Raw genomic sequence first — 8,302 nt, forward strand, 5'->3', positions numbered from 1 at the left:
TACTTTTATGTTTGCTTTTAGTCCCCCTTTTTAGTCTTGTCAGGAGGTTAAAGTTTCCTACTTTTCACTTTTTGAATGTTTTTATTTGTGTTTTCAGAAATTGATTTTGGGTGCTCGGAGGAGAGTGATGAGCAACAAGAGTATGGCCCAATCCCATTCCTCTCACTTGGCCCTGAGAACCCTCCAGTGAGGTCCCTCGATAGGGAAGTGCAAAGTGGAGATTGTCCCCTAAGAAATTGGACGACACTTGCAAGGTTCCACCCCTGTCCAGGAGATGGCGGTAATATTAATTGGCTGTAGACCTTAGTGACGTATAGGCCTACGTCACATGTAAACAACTCGAGTCTCAACCTGTAGTGTGTCAGTTGGAGAGTTCGTGCAACGTTAAAAATGCCCGCTACAGCTGTGTTATTACCGATTGCCTGAAAGCTCATCATCTTTTCCGTGTCTCCAATCAACGGAGGAGAAATGTGCTATACTGAAGACAGCTTTGGCGCTATGTAGTGCTGATTCATCTTTACAAGGTACGTACACTCATTAAAAAAAATGACCCGTTCGGTCAAATACAGTAAGAGTTAACATACAATGCACGTTCACATAATACCCTATGTTTGTGTAGACATAAATGGCAATCTACTTATTAGTATCTTAATGCCATTTTATGACATATAGTAGGGGTTTTGAATGTGTGACATGACGAAAAGTAAACAAACACAAGAACAGTCCACCTGACCCTTAAGCTGACATAATATCGTCACCAAACTTCCCTGTACGACCCAAAAACCTTCGTTCATAAGGAATTTAATTCAAAAGAGTTGTCATTGAATATAAAAAGGTCATTTCAACATTTTTTCATGATGCTTACATCACAGTTAAAGCGGTCTTTTTCTTTTCTATGCCCACTTTTATGTCTAAATTGTTTGTTATCTATTGTGTTCCAGAGTGGCTGTCCCATAAGCGTGGACAGGTTGGACAGGAATGTTCCCATCCTGTGCTTATGGTTGGATGTGGAGTCAGAACTCATTCAGGACTTAAGGTTGAGCAAGAAGGTTATGTGGGCCCTGCATGAGCTGCTTAAGAGGGAACAGGGCCGTGGCTGGAGGTCCTGATCTACGTGTACTGGCTGGCCCACGCTCTGTCCTACCGTGTGGTGTCACGGGTCTTCAGGGTTCCCAGGTCCACCGTACAAAGAATTGTCCACAGTTAATATGGAATAAATTGCCCAAAAGCCATATTTAGGCTCTTTAAGTCAGACCCACATTTGCATTATGTGCTTTTCTGCATTACTATTCAATAAACATCTTCATTTTGAGTAACACCTTGGTGGTTTATTTCATAATGATGTGAGATACTGTGTGTGAACTATGTGACTGTTGGACAGAAAACAACTACAAATCACTCCAGCTTAAATAATAGTTTACTTTCAGAAAAACAAACTCACATTGGGCCAAAATACATAATAGTAAATAATGTGTCACAAATTTTAACAAAAATATACCAATACTTCCATGAAGCTGGAAAACACAAACTGGAACTTCGTTGAGTTCTTAATAAAAAAAACAATATTTTCCTTTTATAAAACAAAGGGAAACATTGCAGAGATGTAACTGTTCTGGAAATTTGTCCACGAGCTTCCCAAAAAGGACAGGAACCGCTCAGTTTTGGCCACAGTTTCTTCGAGCCTTTTCCTCACTCCGGCAGACTCCACTTTCAAAAAGTCAAGGAGTGTATCGTGCTTCCTTTTTTTTCTGGGTGATTTGGGGTTTGGCACCGGATTAGAAGGTGCCAACGACGTGCCCGGTGGTGTGGATGGCGTGGTAGCTGTGATGGTGACCAGCTCTTCCACGGGACGTTCTACAGTGGCCTTTAGGTTGGGTGGAAAAAACAAGAATTACTTAATGCTGATGTATTGTACAAAAACAACTGAGTATAGGATGCTCAGCAAGTTGATGTGAGACAGGAAATTATAGGATGTGTTCTGGATAATTAGTTATTGATAGTGAATAGATACACAAAATTGACATGTTATTCTTATGGCTGTATGAGCCTTCTATTGGCCAGCATCACATATGCTTTAGAATTGTCTCCACATTTGGACAACATTTTGAGAAGGTAATTAGTTTACTTAATATGTGTTTACAGAGAAGGCAGTGGACTATGTGATAGTAGTTTGTTTCAACTGTATTTCCACGTGAAATTCAGAGACATTACTCATAATGCATGATGAAAACTAATGCATTCTGATCTCACATGAAAGAATCATATTGCAAATAAAACACGACACCCGAAATTGTGTGCAGTAAACAAGCGCTTATGTCCAGAACGGTATTCTGACTATGCTCCTTTAGCGACTGGCCATGTACAGTAGATGTAAAAGGACGACTCGTTTAAGATAAAAACAGGGATGGGCTGAACCGTGATTTTCTGCCCAGTTATCCTACTTTAAAGTTTGTAGCGTGAAGATTTTTTTTTTGCCAGCTCCCTTGGTAGATTAGTGCACTTCGTAAAGTAGCGATTTTGCAATGTTAGTGTTTTAACGCGAAAATACGATTTTCTATTGCATTTACGTCTAACTAAGATATCTCAATATATTTTGTTGCAAATACATGCGTGGTTGTGGAAAACTACTTACATTTGTGCGGTTCCTTTTCGGGCATGTTTGTTGATATTGAGAATTCGTAAAGCCTTCTGGGTAGTCACTTCGCTGCCAAGTGAGGTCGAGAGCCCCCTCGGTCTTGAAGTGGTTACGACATGGTTTGAGGGCACTTCTGCCTCGGTCTTGAGAGTATCGGGACACACCCCATTTTCACGTGAACGCGCAAACCGAGTGACTAGGGCACATAGCGAGTGAAAGTGCGAAGAATGGGACGCAGCCATATGAGTATGGATGTTAAGAGGGGAGTGTTTGAGAGTGTGACGATGCCGACTGTGTTGTATGGTGCAGAGACTTGGAGCCTGAACGCAGATTTGAGAAGGAAATGAAATGTTTTTGAGATGAAGTGTTTGAGGAGTATGTTAGGAGTGACCAGATGGGATAGGTTGAGAAATGAAATTGTCAGAGACAGAACTGGAGTAGTCGTGGAACAGAGCAAGCTTGTGGATAAGAGAGTACTCGTTTGGTTTGGACACATGGAGAGGATGGATGAGGAGCGAATGTTGAAGAGGATCTACAGAGCAGAAGTCAATGGAAGGAGACCAAGAGGAAGGCCGCGATGGACGTGGATGGATGGTGTTATGAGTGCACTGCAGGAAAGAGGTCTAAATGTAGTGGAAGCTAGAGCTCCTCTTGGTGATAGGAATGAGTGGAGAGGTGTTGTGAAAGGATAGTGGGATGTTTGGACGCGTTCTAAGGGATGGGCAAGGCACCTGTATGATGCGGCAGGGGTAAACCAGTGAAAGCCGTCGGGCCCTGCTGTTGAACAGAAGAGTGTGTTGTGTCACCCTGACCCGAGTGACGTGGCCGCTTTCTTGTGTCCTGTTCCATCTGGAGGGATGAAAGCATGACCAACTTAGGTGCCAAGATGCCTAACTGTTTGGGTGTTTGGGCATTGGGTTTTATCATTTTCCTTTCATTTTGCCGGCTGTGATTTTTGGACTGTGTACTTTAATGAAAGACATTCAGTTTCAATCACGGGACTTAAAGTCAGGTTTGGGTTAATTTTGTGTTTGTGTTACATTTTTTAATGTGGGCGCATGCGGCTTATATACAGGTGCGGCTTGTGTAAGTACAAAATCGGTTTTCCTTTTAAAATGTGGTGGGTGCGGCTTATGATCAGGTGCGCTCTATAGTCCGGAATTTGCGGTATTAAGGATTGATAATCAGATTATATAACAGAACAACACTTTAAAATTAAGTTTATTATAAATTGACATAACATTCATCGCTGTTTTCCATCTGCCATCAGTAAGTACCTGTATTTACTCATCTTCATTCATGCAATGTTTGCGTTGCGTCGTCTGCTACAAGCCACATGAACTCCTCTTTCCACAATGCTTTTAATGTACGTTTACGTTTTGTAGCGTCATCAATTTGGTTAGCTTCTTTTGAATTTTTCCTCTGAGGCTGAAACACTTATCCATTGTTCTTGTGTTCTCTGTGCGTCTACTTTGGAAAACGATATGCAAATGCACGACCTTATAACGCTCGGGAAAGCCCGGAAGCACAGTTATTCGATGCAGGCTTCTGATTGGCTGCCGAGTATGCAAATTGCGAACAGAAACTCGGAAATTTCCAAACCGAACGAAGATTTTGAAATCAGAAAAAGCAAACGTTTGATTTGAAAAATAAATATATTTTGCTTTATTTTCTCCTTTTCTTGAAAAAGTTGTCGGCCACCCGGGCGGAGACGTTTTGTAAGTTGTACGCCCGACGTAAAAGATGAAAAGACGTTATTTCAGACACTCGTTTAGGTCTGAACTTCTGACTTGAGTACTCCACTAATCCATTTTCAAGCCTTTTTTACAGGACTGTTTTGTCTGTTTTCTTACCCACCACATGGATTCTTATCTGGCTCAGCCTACACCGACGCCGGAATGGTGTGGATTTACAAAAAGCAATCTTGGCCACTCTTAACAAATCTCTTCAAACATTATCACGTCTTGATTACAGTGTATAGGATGCCAGGGCGGATCGGAGTCCCAACCGCGGTCAGCTTGTTTGGGTCTGGAGAGAAACGAGGAGGCAAAAAAAAGGGGAAGGTGGAAACCCACAGGAAGAAGAGAAAAGAGGATACGACATTTGTTTCCTCTGTTTGGGGTCAACCTCAAACACTGCTTTCTTCATTCTACAATTTAATGACTTCCTCGCGCCTCCTGATTGACACAGTCTGGTTTTGGCAAAGGTCACTGAGGGGAGCTTGCTCATAACGGGAGTGAAGGAAGCGGAGATGACCACGGCTACTTCTGAATTTGAAAAAAGGAAAAAATATATTCCTTTCTCGAGTTCTCAGGGGAGCAGTGACACAAATTAGTCATCTGTAAGCGTTCATGGAAGCGCTGCGGTGGTGACCGATGCATTCAACATATGTGAGCGCTTTTCTAGTAGCACGCAGCATTTCAAAGCTCCCGTGTCTGTTCCAGTCATTTGAGCGGGAGGAAGAAGACAAATACGGGAAAACAGACTTGAATGTCACCTGGAAAGAAAAATCCGATTTACATCACGAAAATTGTATGGTTTGTCTTTATAGTCCACCAGTTTTTGTTTTGCTCTGTAACGTAAAAGGGCTCCATGCCCTTACAAACTGTCGTATTTTCCCTTACAAAATACAAAATAATCTTACACCATATTTATTTTTCAAACGTGTTTATTTATGTCGTTTAACATGTTATATTGTACATGTGTTTCGTTATATCATATACATTGTTAATTTACATTTTGTTGTGAGATACTGAGTTGCTGGACATGAATGAGGTTTATTATAAAAAAGGTTCAAAAATGAAGTCGCTTGGATGTTCACTGTAGAAGGAAAAAATACATGCAAATATAACTAAGTAGAATAATACATTTTCTTATTCAAATTATGAATTCATTTTCTGCATTAAATTATTGTTGGTAATATACTGATTAAGGGGATAACCACAATCCTATCTTTTTTCATTTTCTCCCTTCATACTTTTTTTTTTCTTAACTTATTTATACAACATAATATTTGTAATATAATGCATCAAAGCAAGTGAGCCGTTTGAGAGCCGGCTCTCTTTAATGAGTTGAGCCGAAAAAGCCGCTTCTCTAAAAAGAGACGGACTTCCTTTCACTACACAACTACCACATGAAAACCAATGTTGAATGATGCATGATGGGAAATCCCCAGACACATGCGCAGAGTAGCATCAAACCGCTCGCTTCGTTTGCAACGAAAAAAATGATACCGATAGAGGCTACCGCGGCAAACTCGTTTGACTTGATTGATTTGCCGTTTGGTGATCGTCGGTGTACACCGGATGGTACCCATCATTGGCAAATTTGTTTTGATTTTCTTGTACGTCGTACACGTCTTAAAATGCATAATAAACATACTTTGTACGGCAAAAACGTACTGGTTGACAGGTATGTGGACCTCACAAACACAAAATACTATCCTTTGACTTGATTGATTTGCCATTTTGTGATAGTCGGTGTACACTGGATGGTACCCATCTCATCTCATCTCATTAGCCGTACCGCTTATCCTCATTAGGGTTGCGGGGGGGCTGGAGCCCATCCCAGCCATCTCCGGGCAGTGGGCAGGGGACACCCTGAACTGGTTGCCAGCCAATCGCAGGGCACACAGGGACAGACAACTCATTCGCTCATCCACACCTATGGACAATTTGGACCGGCCAATTCACCTGAAATGCATGTTTTTGGAATGTGGGAGGAAACCGGAGTGCCCGGAGGAAACCCACGCCAGCACAGGGAGAACATACGCAGGAGGTTCCCATGACATGAACTGTGCCGCACAAGCGCTAACCACTGCGCCGCCGTGCTGCCCTGGATGGTACCCATCATTGACAAATTTGCGTTTTTCATACAGATTTCTTGTACGTCGTACACGTCTTAAAATGCATAATAAACGTACTTTGTATGGCAAAAACATACAGGTTGACAGGTAAGTGAGTGTGTCATGGACCAGAAAAGGAGACGGGACCCTATTGCATTTGTTTACTCAGCTTTATTTAGAAGGAGGAAAGGGCTTGCACCCACGATCCGGTGATCGTCGGGGTCACGGGTATCAGATCGCTGGGAACACAGAAGTGGCACTTCCGTGTCGAAGGCAGTTTCGAGAGCGAGGAAAAAGCGGGTTGATGGCTGGGACGGAGGAGCAAAAACGTAAACGGGTTCAGAAAAGAGGTCGGCACTGGGAATCAGATGGGAAACAGGGCAGAATAGAGTCAAGAGTCAAAAAGGGCTTGCCTAGCGTGTAGCTGAGGTTTGCAGACAAACTGACAATTGTTGACAGGAAAGTGGGGGTTTGAAAAGAGGTCAGCAGCAAATCAGCGTCCGTGGCTGTAGGCGCCAATGGAGCAGACTCTAATGCCCGGCATCAGTAATCATGACAGAATGCATTACTACATCAAAGCGGCGCCGCCGCGAGCGGCAGCCTTTCCAGCAGCTCCGTGTTATTTCGCACTTTTTGTGATTTGTTGTTTTAAGTGTCTGCTTCTATCTTCGGTGTTTTTCGTCCCGTTTGACAACTACACTTTGGATTACTTTCTATTCTATCGTTATGGGTTTTGATGCACAAAAATGTGTTTTTTCGAGTAATCAACTCCTTGCCCTGAAGAATTCTCGTGCCGGCGTGATGAGGGGGCCCTATCGTGGATGCAGAGCCGGAGCTTAGGCTAAGCAGCTAGCGGCGTTATAAGTTTTTGGTACCGTTTGTAACCATGGTAAATGTGAAGTTTCTACCAAATTAGACCGACGAACTGGCTGTGCCGGTGAAAAACATCAAAGCGTACAGGGAGTGCAGTTTGCTGTGTTTTACGGAACCGTGGCTCACGTCTAGCATCCCGGACGCTAACGTGGAGCTACCCAGCTCCAGCGCTGTTAGGACAGACAGAGACACAAAAGCCTACGGGAAGCGGAGAGGAGGCGGACTCGCTATCTACGTGAACACGAGGTGGTGTAACCCTGGCCACAAAGATTTCCATCTGCTGCAGGGACGTCGAACTTTTGGCCTGGCGTGTGACGTCATCCACTCCGCTGTTGCTAAACTACAACACAGCATCCCGAGGTCATCCTGTTAATCTGTTAATAAACAACAAAATTTCCTCACGGGGATGAATAAAGCATCTGTCTATCTATATATCTGCTCTTAACATCCCGTGGTCAATGAATACACACTGTCCCTTTATATTCTGCCCAGCTCCTGTGTAAATTTGTAACGTCTATTCCGTAATACCTTCTATCAGTATCCATTTTCTACTGCTTATCCTATAACGGGTAGCAGGAGGTTGGAATCTATCCCGAAATACCGCGGGCGAAATGCAGACAAAAATGTGCCCCGCTCGTACACACAATCCCCTTCCAGTGATCCGAAGGCCCCAAAAGAGAAACAGTTCCTCATGATTTTGTGCGTTTACCTTCTCGAGTGGTTTGTTTTTGAGTGTCAAGATGATGGACAGTTGCTCACCGTCCCAAAGCGGTTTTCGGTTTCAAAGGCTCTGTCGGAATGCCAACCTCTTATGCGGGCATCCCTTTGAAGTCCATATCTAGTGGACTGGGTATCAAAACAATACTCGGTAAATATAGACACCCCTTGCAACGGAATCACATCCTGAGTCAGGGATCTTATAATTATAAGTATATGTGAATGATATACTA

General features: G+C 43.1%; 1 long non-coding RNA gene across 1 annotated transcript; it reads left to right on the forward strand.

The window, feature by feature from the left end:
- The first annotated feature begins 255 nt into the window (after positions 1–255).
- Positions 256–1,316, forward strand: LOC148354339 (uncharacterized). The gene is made up of 2 exons (XR_015852490.1): positions 256–524; positions 942–1,316. It is a non-coding gene; the product is annotated as an uncharacterized LOC148354339 (long non-coding RNA).
- Positions 1,317–8,302: the final 6,986 nt, after the last annotated feature.

The sequence above is a fragment of the Urocampus carinirostris genome, chromosome 13 (genome assembly GCF_059441175.1).
Source record: "Urocampus carinirostris isolate Australia breed hairy pipefish chromosome 13, RoL_Ucar_1.0, whole genome shotgun sequence".
In the NCBI taxonomy this organism is placed as follows: Eukaryota; Metazoa; Chordata; class Actinopteri; order Syngnathiformes; family Syngnathidae; genus Urocampus; species Urocampus carinirostris.